The 13,389-nt window shown below is 44.3% G+C and overlaps 1 protein-coding gene across 2 annotated transcripts in view; it reads right to left on the bottom strand.

Moving 5' to 3' along the window:
• TTLL1 (TTL family tubulin polyglutamylase complex subunit L1) overlaps positions 1-5,008 on the bottom strand; it is a 36,420-nt gene extending 31,412 nt beyond the window's left edge. Inside the window, exon 1 of one of the 2 annotated variants that reach the window (XM_060778179.2) lies at positions 4,901-5,008. The gene's annotated coding sequence lies outside the window, so the exon portion shown is untranslated. The remainder of the gene's footprint in view (positions 1-4,900) is intronic. The other variant, XM_060778180.2, reaches the window with a different exon arrangement.
• Between the last annotated feature and the right edge of the window lie 8,381 nt (positions 5,009-13,389).

Below are 13,389 nucleotides of genomic sequence, written 5' to 3' on the forward strand. Positions count from 1 at the left end.
AACTACAACTCGCATATGTCAAGGTCTATTTTCCCCCAAGAGCGCCTCAAGAACGCCCCTGTGCAAAATCAACTATACTGCAAATACTTACTTTGCATAATGGGTTGAGCCGCCCCTGTGTATGGCCATGCTCCATGCTACTGGAACATGGCCATACAGCCCAAAAAACTCACAGCAACCAGTTATACAAATTTGTTAGAACAAATCTGAAGTGTTTACAATGGAATCTGCAGGAGATGCTTCAGCTGTACATCATAAGAAGGAAAAACAGCCTGTTTAGCAAACCTTGCCTACGTTGATTTATTCACAGTCAATGTTTACATTTTTATACCTATTCTATGTACCTATATAAGGAGCCCCGGTGGCGCAGTGGGTTAAAGCACTGAGCTGCTGAGCTTGTTGATCGAAAGGTCGCAGGTTCGAATTCGGGGAGCGGCGTGAGCTTCCGCTGTCAGCCCTAGCTTCTGCCAACCTAGCAGTTCGAAAACATGCAAATGTGAGTAGATCAATAGGTACCGCTCCGGCGGGAAGGTAACAGCGCTTCATGTAGTCATGCCGGCCACATGACCTTGGAGGTGTCTACGGACAACGCTGGCTCTTCAGCTTAGAAATGGAGATGAGCACCACACCCCAGAGTCAGACATGACTGGACTTAATGTCAGGGGACTACCTTTACCTTTACTATGTACCTATATACCTGGAGATACATTAAAAAATATTGGGTGAAAAAGGTCCATAGGTGGAAAAACTATAAGAAGCCCTGGCCTAAATTACTGCTGTTGTCAAAAACTGGAATCTGAAAGGTCTACCTTCATGAATGAAAAAGAAATTTCCTCTATATCAAGGTCACCAAACTAAGATCCATGAGCCAGATGTGGCCCTCCAAAGTCATTTACTCGGCCTCCTCCATAACCCTTAGACTTAGGATCAACCTAAGTCTGAAATGGCTTAAACTGCTGAGCTGATAAAAAATTGCTGACAAAAGGTCAAAGGCTTTAATCCGGGGAGCAGCGTGAGCTTCCCCTGTCAGCCCCAACTTCTGCCAACCTAGCAGTTCGAAAACATGCAAATGTGAGTAGATCAATAGGTACCACTTTGGAAGGAAGGTAACAGCGCTCCATGCAGTCATTCGAACCGGAGTGTGGTGGAGGCTCCTTCTTTGGAAGCTTTTAAACAGAGGCTGGATGGCCATCTGTCAGGGGTGATTTGAATGCAATATTCCTGCTTCTTGGCAGGGGGTTGGACTGGATGGCCCATGCGGTCTCTTACAACTCTTTGATTCTATGATTCTATGAACCTGCGACCTTTCGGTCAACAAACTCAACAGCTCAGTGCTTTAACCCACTGCGCCATCGGGGGCTTCAGTTAGTATATGCTGGTTAAAATGGATCTTCCTTTTATATATTGTCTTGTTCTTCCATGCTTGTTTTGTACTACAAATAAGGTGAGTGCAGTGTGCATGGAAATCTGCAGTCCAGACCCAAGATCCTGTGTGATTGGTCAACCAGCCCTTGGCTTTAAAAAACCTGAAGACCCCTGATCTTACCTGCCCAAATGCACCTCCCTCTATGAATCACCTCAGAGGTTAAGATCTTCTGGGGAGGCCCTGCTCTCGGTTCTGCCTTCTTCACAGGGACGAGAGACAGGGCTTTCTCAGTGGTGGCCCCTCAGCTCTGGAACTCCCCATCCCCAGTGCAATTAGATCAGCCACCTCCCTCCTGGCCTTTAGAAAGAATATAAAGACATGGCTATGGGACCAAGCCTTCAAATTACAGTAAAGTAATGCTGTACAATCTATATAAATAAAAATGTAATGTTTGTTTGTGGGATTAACAGAACTCAAAAACCACTGGACGAATTGACACTAAATTTGGACACAAGACACCTAACAACCCAATGTATGTCCTTCACTCAAAAAAATTGATTGTGTCATTTGGGAATTGTAGTTGCTGGGATTTATAGTTCACCTACAATCAAAGAGCATTCTGAACCCCACCAACGATGGAATTGAACCAAACTTGGCACACAGTTCTCCCATGGCCAACAGAAAATACTGGAAGGATTTGGTGGGCAGTGTCCTTTGGTTTTGGAGTTGTAGTTCACCTACATCCCGAGATCACTGTGGTGGATCTGGACCAAACTCTACACGAATACTCAATATTTCCAAATGTGAACACTTGTAGAGCTTGGGGAAAATACAATCATGACATTCGGGAGTTGTAGTTGCTGGGATGTATAGTTCACCTACAATCACAGAGCATTCCGCATCCCACCAATGATAGAATTAGGCCAAACCTCCCACACAGAACCCCTATGTGGGCCACAGCAATGCGTGGCAAGGGGCGGCTAGTAAATGAATAGAAATACATGCAATTGACAAGTGGAATGGCTTTGGATTATGATTCTGGATTATGTGATTTTAATGTTAATATTAAGATGTTTTAATTTTATTTTAATTGTCCAAATGTTTGTTTGTGGTTCATGTTTAATATTATTTTAATGGTGGTAATGTGTATGTCTTTGTTTTTGGATATCATGCCTTGGTTTTTTATGTATGTTGGCATTGAATCTTGCCATTATTTGATGTACACCGCTTTGAGTCCCCCATGGGTGAGAAAAGTGGTATATAAATGCAAAAAATAATATATAATCTCTCTATATATAAATGCTCTGTGTATAATGAGTACCTTAAAAACAAAAGAATCAATGAACGAAATCATACCAAATTTGGCAACAAAACATATCACAACACAAGGAGTGACCATTACTCAAAAAAATATGATTTTGTCATTTGGGAGTTGTAGTTGCTGGGATTTATAGTTCACCTACAATCAAAGAGCATTCTGAACTCCGCCAACGATGGAATTGAACCAAACTTGGCACACAGGACTCCCATGACCAACAGAAAATACTGGAAGGGTTTGGTGGGCACTGACCTTGAGTTTGGGAGTTGTAGTTCACCTACATCCAGAAAGCACTGTGGACTCAAACAATGGTGGATCTGGACCAAACTTGGAATGAATCCTCAATATGACCAAATGTGAAGACTAGTGGAGTTTGGGGAAAATAGAATCTTGACATTTGGGAGTTGTAGTTACTGGGATTTATAGTTCACCTACAATCACAGAGCATTCTGAACCCCACCAATGATGGAATTGAACCAAACTTGGCACACGAGTTTCCCATGACCAACAGAAAATATTGGAAGGGTTTGGTGGACAGTGTCCTTTGGTTTTGGAGTTGTAGTTCACCTCCATCCAGAGAGCACTGTGGACTCAAACAATGGTGGATCTGGACCAAACTTGGAATGAATACTCAATATGACCAAATGTGAAGACTAGTGGAGTTTGGGGAAAATAGAATCTTGACATTTGGGAGTTGTAGTTACTGGGATTTATAGTTCACCTACAATCACAGAGCATTCTGAACCCCACCAACGATAGAATTGAGCCAAACCTCCCACACAGAACCCCCATGTGGGCCACAGCAATGCGTGGCAGGGGACAGCTAGTAAATGAATAGAAATACTGCAATTGACAAGTGGAATGGCTTTGGATTATGATTCTGGATTATGTGATTTTAATATTAATATTAAGATGTTTTAATTGTCCAAATGTTTGTTTGTGGTTCATGTTTAATATTATTTTAATGGTTGTAATGTATATGTTTATTGTTGTATATGTATATGTATAACGGTGCTCCATGCAGTCATGCCGGCCACATGACCTTGGAGGTGTCTAGGGACAACGCTGGCTCTTCGGCTTAGGAATGGAGATGAGCACCAAAAACAAAAGAGCCAATTAAAAACAAAAGAGCCAATGAACGAAATCACACCAAATTTGGCAACAAAACGTCTCACAACACAAGGAGTGGCCATCACTCAAAAAATTATGATTTTGTCATTTGGGAGTTGTAGTTGCTGGGATTTATAGTTCACCTACAATCAAAGAGCATTCTGAACTCCACCAATGATGGGATTGAACCAAACTTGGCACACAGAACTCCCATGACCAACAGAAAATACTGGAAGGGTTTGGTGGGCACTGACCTTGAGTTTGGGAGTTGTAGTTCACCAACATCCAGAGAGCACTGTGGACTCAAACAATGATGGATCTGGACCAAACTTGGCACAAGCACTCAATATGCCCCAATATGAATACAGATGGAGTTCGGGGGGAAATAGATCTTGACATTTGGGAGTTGTAGTCACTGGGATTCACAGTTCACCTACAACCAAAGAGTGTTCTGAACCCCACGAACGACAGAATCGGGGCAATCTTCCCACACAGAACACCCATGACCAACAGAAAATATTTAAAGCCATTCAATCCAACTCCCTTCACCAGGGCAAATAAAACGTAATCAAAGCCCTCCTGACAAAGAGCCATCCAGCCATAGATATAGATTGATATATATAATTCACACACACACAGATATAGTATCACAGATTTGAAAGAGACCCTTAAAGAAGGACTATGATATGTTCCATATTCCAGAGTAGGCAAACCAGGCACTCTCCACATCAACACTGACAAAGAAACAGCAAGAAATACTGTTTACCCACAAGCATAAAGAAATTACTTATATTAGAAACTAACACTTTCTCATTACTTTATTTCCCAGATCAACAGACTGGGCCACAGCAAACCGTGGCAGGGGACAGCTAGTGTATAATAAATCTATCTTCTCTTCTATCTAATCCCTCCCCATTCAAAGTAGGCAGAACTTGCATCCTCTCCTGACTCTCCACCTGCTCCAGAGCTCCCATTTAGCTCTCCTCCATGGAATGGAAAATAGGTCGGTTGTTCCTAAATGTCTGGGCTACTCCTGCCAAATATATATTCCCTGCAGCAAAGGAAAACCAGACGGAGAGCCCCTCCCTTGGAAAAATAAACCTCACCTGCATTGTTTCCTCCAGGAGGCGCCCCCTCCCTTCCTGAAGAGGCTGCTTCCGGAGGCAGTTGCTAGGAGACCGGAGGACGCTGCGCGTGCGGAGCGGAAGCCCGGCTCTCGCGAGAGCCCCGCCCCAGCCGCGAGCGCTGTTACAATGATTGGTCACCCCTGATTGAGCTCTCGCGTGGAAAGGAGAGCTGAAATTCCCAGAGTTGTAGAGTTGGAAGAGACCTCATGGGCCATCCAGTCCAATCCCCTGCCAAGAAGCAGGAAAATGCATTCAAAGCAGATGGCCATCCAACCTCTGGGTTGTTGTAGGTCTTTCCAGCCTGTATGGCCATGGTCTAGAGGCATTCTCTCCTGACGTTTCGCCTGCATCTATGGCAAGCATCCTCAGAGGTAGTGAGGTCTGTTGGAACTAGAATCAAAGAGTTGGAAGAGACCTCATGGGCCATCCAGTCCAATCTCCTGCCAAGAAGCAGGAAAATGCATTCGAAGCACCCCTGACAGATGGCCATCCAGCCTCTGTTTAAAAGCTTCCAAAGAAGGAGCCTCCACCACACTCCGGGGCAGAGAGTTCCACTGCTGAACGGCTCTCACAGTCAGGAAGTTCTTTCTCATGTTCAGATTGAATCTCCTTTTTTGTAGTTTGAAGCCATTATTCCGCATCCTAGTCTCCAGAAAACAAGCTTGCTCCCTCCTCCCTATGACCCCCTCACATATTTATACATGCCTATCATATCTCCTTGAAGTGACTGGACTGACCTTGAAGGAGCTGGGGGTGGTGACGGCCGACAGGGAGCTCTGGCATGGGCTGGTCCATGAGTTCACGAAGAGTCGGAGACAACTGAATGAATGAACAACAACATCATATCTCCTCTTAGCCTTCTCTTCTTCAGGCTAAACATGCACAGCTCTTTGAGCCACTCCTCATAGGGCTTGTTCTCCAGACCCTTGATCACTTTAGTCACCCTCCTCTGGACACATTCCAGCTTGTCAATATCTCTCATAGAATCATAGAATCAAAGAGTTGGAAGAGACCTCATGGGCCATCCAGTCCAACCCCCTGCCAAGAAGCAGGAACATTGCATTCAAAAACCCCATCCAGCCTCTGTTTAAAAGCTTCCAAAGAAGGAGCCTCCACCACACTCCGGGGCAGAGAGTTCCACTGCTGAACGGCTCTCACAGTCAGGAAGTTCTTCCTCGTGTTCAGATGGAATCTCCTTTCTTGTAGTTTGAAGCCATTGTTCCGCATCCTAGTCTCCAAGGAAGCAGAAAACAAGCTTGCTCCCGCCTTCCTATTTTATTTTATTTTTGGTTGTGTCAGGAGTGACCTGAGAAACTGCAAGTCGCTTCTGGTGTGAGAGAATTGGCCGTCTGCAAGGACGTTGCCCAGGGGACGCCCGGATGATTTGATTTTTTTTTTATCATCCTTGTGGGAGGCTTCTCTCATGTCCCTGCATGAGGAGCTGGAGCTGATAGAGGGAGCTCATCCGCCTCTCCCCGGATTCGAACCTGCGACCTGTTGGTCTTCAGTCCTGCCCGGCACTGTGCCACCGGGGGCAGTGGGTTAAAAAAAAAAAGTTTGAGTCCACAGTGCTCTCTGGATGTAGGTGAACTACAACTCCAAAACTCAAGGTCAATGCTCACCAAATCCTTCCAGTATTTTCTATTGGTCATGGGAATTCCGTGTGCCAAGTTTGGTTCAATTCCATTCAGGCCCGTAGCCAGGATTTTGATTGGGGGGGGGGGCTGAGTTTGTTTCGGGGGGGGGGGGGGCTGAGTCTGAGTGAAAGAGGGTCTACCCTAGCAAACCTTTTGTATCGTTAACCCAAAACCCCCATGCATATGGGATATATTGAGTAGGGTGATCAGATCATGATATGAATAAACATAACAGTTTAAATAATGCACCAGTAAGGCCTTTTCGCGAATCACCATGAGAATTTCGGGGGGGGGGGGTGAAGCCCCTCAACCCCCCCCCCCCCCCCCCCCCCGGCTACATGCCTGATTCAATTGTTGGTGGAGTTCAAAATGCTCTTTGATTGTAGGTGAACTATAAATCCCAGCAACTACAACTCCCAAATGACAAAATAAATCCCCCCCAATTCCACTAATATTCAAACTCGGGTGTATCGGGTATTTGTGTCAAATTTGGTCCAGTCAATGAAAATGCACCAGATATTTACATTACAATTGACAACAGTAGCCAAATTACAGTTATGAAGAAGCAACAAAAATGATTTCATGTTTGGGGGTCACCACAACATAAGGAACTGTATTAAGGGGTTGAGAAACACTGGTGTAATGGGTTGATTTAAATGAGATGAGGAAGGGCAGGTGTTTTGCCATAGCATTGGCCTCTTTGGCACAGACCGCAGCAGTAGCACAGCCTCCCTCCTCCTCCTCTTGCAAGGCCAGGCGTGGCCTCTGCTCCAGCTTTCCTCTGTTTTGCGATAAGGAAGAGTTGGCAAGTGACGCTGCGGTGAGTGAGGACTGCAAACTGGGCCTCACAGGGAGAGGAAGGGGCTTTTACATTACTTTAATACGTTTTTAAAACACTCTGATCTTATGGTCTCCTTCTTTTTTCTCTCTCCTGCAGGGCAGCTGTCGCTTGTACACAGAGGCGGTGCCACAGAAGAAGAACAAACAGGTAAGGGGATGTTGACCACCAAAAAGTTCAGGGATTTCTTTAGAAGACCCCGATGGAGGGGTCTTGGGTTAGGATCAGGTTCAGCTAGGGCTCCTTCTACACTACCCTATATCTCAGGATCTGTGGAGACTCATATAATCCAGTTATATCTGGGATTTTTTTTTTGTCGTGTCAGGAGAGACTTGAGAAACTGCAAGTCGCTTCTGGTGTGAGAGAACTGGCCATCTGCAAGGACGTTGCCCAGATGATTTGATGTTTTATCATCCTTGTGGGAGTCTTCTCTCATGTCCTCGCATGAGGAGCTGGTGCTGGTAGAGGGAGCTCATCCGCCTCTCCTCGGATTCGAACCTGCGACCTGTCTGTCTTCAGTCCTGCCGGCACAGGGGTTGAACCCACTGCGCCACTTCATCCTGGGATATAGGGTAGTGTAGATCCAGCGTTAGAGCTTTCCATGTAGCAATGCCATCATGACATCTCTTTACAAACCCTAAATGATGTCTCTCGGTCCTCCAGCACTCCTTTTGAGTGGGGTCGAAACTTTTGATGAAAATGACGATCGATTCCATATATATTTTAGACCGCTGTTGTTTTTCGCGTCAATGCTTCCTTGCAAAACAAAACACTGTTTGCAGGTGCCATCTTGGAAGGGGAAAGCCCTCTTGGAGGGAATGCCTCCTCAAAGATGGTATCTACTGTAACAGGTGTGTGTGTGTGTCGCGTCCAAACAAAGGAAGAATGCCTTTGTTTATGAAATCACTAAAAAAAAGAATGCTTCCGTGGATCATTTAAACAATCAAAGCACTAAAGCACACTGCTCTATATCCCAGGATCTGATCCCAGGTTTTCTGCTTTAAATTGGATTATATTATATTCTCCACTGCCAGATATTCTGGAATAAACAGAAAACCTGGGATTAGATCCTGGGATGTAGGGTCTGTCTAAGATTCCTAGGCAGTTTTAAAAAACAAAGTAAATATATTGTCGAAGGCTTTATATATTGTAAATATATTGTCGAAGTAAATATACATAGATTTCACTTACTCGGAATAAGAAAGCTTGAATCCATTCTGATGTGAGTCTGTTTTGCCCAGAAGATAACAAACCTGGCAAACTGCCTCAGAGGTAAATTGTGGAAAGTTCATCCTATTTGTATTTTCTCACATACATCTGAACTTTCTGGGTGAAAAAAATAGGCACAACTGAGTTTCCAAATCATTTTGATTGAATTTTGCCTTTTTTATTATTGTTACTATATGTATGTGGTTTTGCGCATGCATTGTAATATATATTTTTGTTTTTTGGCTTTTTAAGTCTCTTCCGCTGTGCTTTTCAGTGTTTTTATGAGTGATGGTCACTCGTTGGCCTGATAGGTGTATTGTGTCCAAATTTTGTGTCAATTTGTCCAGTGGTTTTTGAGTTATGTTAATCCCACAAATGAACATTACATTTTTATTTATATAGACTAGCTGTCCCCTGCCACACGTTGCTGTGGCCCAGTCTGGTGATCTGGAAAATAAAGTAATTAGAAAGCATTGGTTTCTAATATATTTATTTTCTTTCTGCTTGTGGGTAAACAGTATTTCCTGTTGTTTCTTTCTCAGTGTTGATGTGGAGATTGTCTGGTTTGCCTACTCTAGAAAGTGCAACATATCATTGTCCTTCTTTAGGGGTCCCTTTCAAATCTATGATACTATATCTCTCTCTGTGTGAATCATATTTATCTATATCTATGGCTGGATAGCTCTTTGTCAGGAGGGTTTTGATTACATTTTCTTGCCCTGATGAAGGGAGTTGGATTGGATGACCTTAAATATTTTTTGTTGGTCATGGGGGTTCTGTGTGGGAAGTTTGCCCCAATTCTGTCATTTGTGGGGTTCAGAATGCTCTTGATTGTAGGTGAACTGTGAATCCCAGTGACTACAACTCCCAAATGTCAAGGTCTATTTCCCCCAAACTCCATCTGTGTTCATATTTGGGCATATGGAATATTCGTGCCAAGTTTGGTCCAAATCCATCATTGTTTGAGTCCTCAGTGCTCTCTGGATGTAGGTGAACTACAACTCCCAAACTCAAGGTCAATGCTCACCAAACCCTTCCAGTATTTTCTGTTAGTAGTGGGAGTTCTGTGTGCCAAGTTTGGTTCTATTCCATCGTTAATGGAGTTCAGAATGCTCTTTGATTGTAGGTGAACTATAAATCCCAGCAACTACAACTCCCAATTGACAAAATCATATTTTTTGAGTGATGGTCACTCCTTGTGTTGTAAGACATTTTGTTGCCAAATGTGGTGTGATTTCGTTCATTGGTTCTTTTGTTTTTAAGGTACTCATTATGCACAGAGCATTTTTATATATATAGATTGTCTGCCTTGTTGTTGTTCTTTGTTTGTTTGTTTGTTTTGCTTGAGCTTCTAACAACTTGCATTTCCAACAAAATGCTGTGTTTCTTCAAGTCTGACGCATTTTTTCCCTATATAGACATCTCTAAAAATGGAGCACGTCTTAGAAAAGCAGGTGTATCTTATGTATTTATGGAGGTGGTGTTGGTACTGAAATTAGGGTGAGTCGTACAATCCAACAGGAAAAAATATATGGTGTTGTGTTTCACTTCTGCAAATAGACTGTTTCAACAGAGGGAGGAGCAGGAGAGAGGTTTTACGAAAGCGAGCAGCTTTCTTTTCTTCTAAACAAGGTTTAGAATTATCGAACTATGTCAGTGTTCATTCTCGTTGTGTTTTGGAAGAAGGAAGTATCTCAAAACAAAGGAAGCTTAAAGGCCTTATTTATTTTATTAATTATTGTGTCAGGAGCAACCAGACATTTGTATTACATTTTTAACAAAACAAACAAACAGACAAAACACAACGTTTGCAAGCTTGGTAGTTGATTAAATGTCCTTTGACCAGTATCTGGCCACTTGGAGTGCCTCTGGTGTTGCCACAAGAAGGTCCTCTATTGTGCATGTGGCAGGGCTCAGGTTGCATTGCAGCAGGCGGTCAGTGGATTGCTCTTCTCCACACTCGCATGTCGTGGATTCCACTTTGTGGCCCCATTTCCTAAAGTTGGCTCTGTATCTCGTGGTGCCAGAGCGCAGCCTGTTCAGCGCCTTCCAAGTCGCCCAGTTCTTGTTGTGTCCAGGGGGGAGTCTCTCATTTGGTATCAGCCATTGATTGAAGTTCTGGGTTTGAGCCTGCCGCTTTTGGACTCTCGCTTGCTGAGGTGTTCCAGCGAGTGTCTCTGTAGATCTTAGAAAACGATTTTTTGATTTAAGTCGTTGACATGCTGGCTGATACCCAAACAAGGAATGAGCTGGAGATGTCTCTGCCTTGGTCCTTTCACTATTGGTTGTTACTTCCCGGCGGATGTCAGGTGGTGCAATACCGGCTAGACAGTGTTGTTTCTCCAGTGGTGTAGGGCGCAGACACCCCGTGATAATGCATACTCAGCATTACAAACCGCATTGAGTCGCCTGTTAAGGGCTGAAAAATGCGGTATAGAAATAAAGCAAATAAATAAATAATAAATAAGGGCAGATGTCTTCACTGTGTCTGGGTGTGATCCCCATGTTGTGCCAGTCAGCTTTCGTATGATATTGTTTCTAGCATCCACCTTTTGCTTGATATTCAGGCAGTGCTTCTTGTAGGTCAGAGCACGGTCCAGAGTGACTCCTAGGTATGTGGGTGTCCTGCAATGCTCCAGTGGGATTCCTTCCCAGGTCATTCTCAGAGCTCGGGATGCTTGTCTGTTCTTAAGGTGAAAAGCACATGTCTGTGTTTTAAATGGATTAAGGATCAGTTGGTTTTCCCTGTAATAGACGGTAAGAGCACCTAGAGCTTCGGAGAGAACAGAAGAACGGCCTGCCTCAGGGGAGCATGCTTGCTCCATCCATGTCCAGCATTTACACAAATGACCAGCCACTGCCAGAAGGGACAGAGAGCTTCATCTGTGCTGATGATCGTGCCATTACTGCTCAAGCAGGGAGCTTTGAGATGGATAAGAGATAGTCAACCAGTACCTGTAAATATTAAAAACAGCCTTCCTGCCAGTGTTGAGTCTATCCCCCAACTTTAAGATCAGTGCTGAAGTTCCTGCAGAGGTATCTTATTCTGAGTTGGCACATGTTGGGCATTACTGCCAACTAGTGGGTAGTAACTCTCAAAGGTGTCAGATAGGCACCTGAGATCCTCTGCAACTGGTGATATTGAGTTGAAACTGGGGCCCTCCAAAAGGAAAGGAGTAGAATGGCTCTGAGAATACAGGAGTTGGCAATTCCTGACCCCACTGTGTTCTAAACATGTTTTTCTTGTGGAGGAAAATGTTTACTTGCTTCCATTATTAGAACCAGGAAATAAAAATCAAAATGCCTGAGATGAGTAAATGGCACTTTGTCATACATAAAAGGTACTCTCAGCCAGTAAACAGATGAGATAGGCCTTGCAAATAGTAGTTCAGGTTCTAAATTTTAAAAGATGATTGAATACTCCTCCTCAAACCAGTCTGGGATTTTCTTCTAACAGCTTGTCCAAGCATAAGGAAGGCAAGCAAGTTGTGATTTTGTCATCAAGGAGGGGAACATATATCTAATGATAGGAAGTAGAATAATAAGTAACTGTGATAAATGTCTACCACACCTACCCCCTTTTTTAATTTTTTAAAAAACAAAATTAAATATATGAATTTCTGAAGAAATATCCCCCTATGAACCAGGACAGATGTTAAGATCTTCTGGGGAGGCCCTGCTCTTGGTACTTACTTTACTTAGGCGATCCCTCCTTGGCCGAGTAAGATAGTCTTCCAGGATTAGAATTCTGGTGGGTCCATAGGTGATTGTAGAGCCCTATTCTTGATCTGCATCTTCTCCTGCAGTGAGGGTGTTGGTTTCCAGGTGGAAGGCGGTCTCGGTCGGGGTTGGATTGACACGCTTTCCTTTTGGCACGTTTCTCTCTTTCACCCTCCATTTGTGCCTCTTCAAAATCTGCAGCACTGCTGGTCACAGCTGACCTCCAGCTGGAGCGCTCAAGGGCCAGGGCTTCCCAGTTCTCGGTGTCTATGCCAGAGTTTTTAAGGTTGGCTTTGAGCCCATCTTTAAATCTCTTTTCCTTCTCCTCCAACATTCCATTTTCCGTTCTTGAGTTCAGAGTAGAGCAACTGCTTTGGGAGACGGTGGTCTGGCATCCGACATCGTGGCCGGTCCAGCAGAGTTGATGGCGGAGGACCATCGCTTCAATGCTGGTGGTCTTTGCTTCTTCCAGCACGCTGACGTTTGTCAGCCTGTCTTCCCAAGAGATTTGCTGGTTTTTCCGGAGGCAGCGCTGATGGAATCGTTCCAGGAGTTGCTCTTGGTCCCACCTCCTTCACAGGTGTGGTTGGTTGGAACGAGAGACAGGGTCTTCTCAGTGGTGGTCCCTTGGCTGTGGAACTCCCTTCCTCATTATGTGAGATCAGCCTCCTCCCTCCTGGCATTTCAAAAACACGTAAAATTGTAGCCGTTCGAAGACTAGCTACAATGCAACAGACAGTTGGGAATCAATGTGACTGTAACTGGCTCATGGACTCTGGTAATAGACTATGTGGTTGTTTTAATTGCGCCCCTTTGCGCCCCTGCACTCGGCAGGACTTTATGCCTGAAGTCTTGCCACACTCGTGGCTGGGAGTGGAGTGTGTCGAGCCCATCGGCTGCCTTCTGGGACTCTCTGGATCCAGGTAAACAACAACTCCCATTTGAAAAAGAGCAATCATTCCCCAATCCCTGCCCTTATTCACAGTTTGGCACATTGGCTCTATGTGCCAAGTTTAGTCCAGATCCAGTGTTGGCTTGGTTCAATGCCCTCTGGATAAGGGTGC

This window comes from Anolis sagrei, chromosome 5, assembly GCF_037176765.1.
Source record: "Anolis sagrei isolate rAnoSag1 chromosome 5, rAnoSag1.mat, whole genome shotgun sequence".
Classification (NCBI taxonomy): domain Eukaryota; kingdom Metazoa; phylum Chordata; class Lepidosauria; order Squamata; family Dactyloidae; genus Anolis; species Anolis sagrei.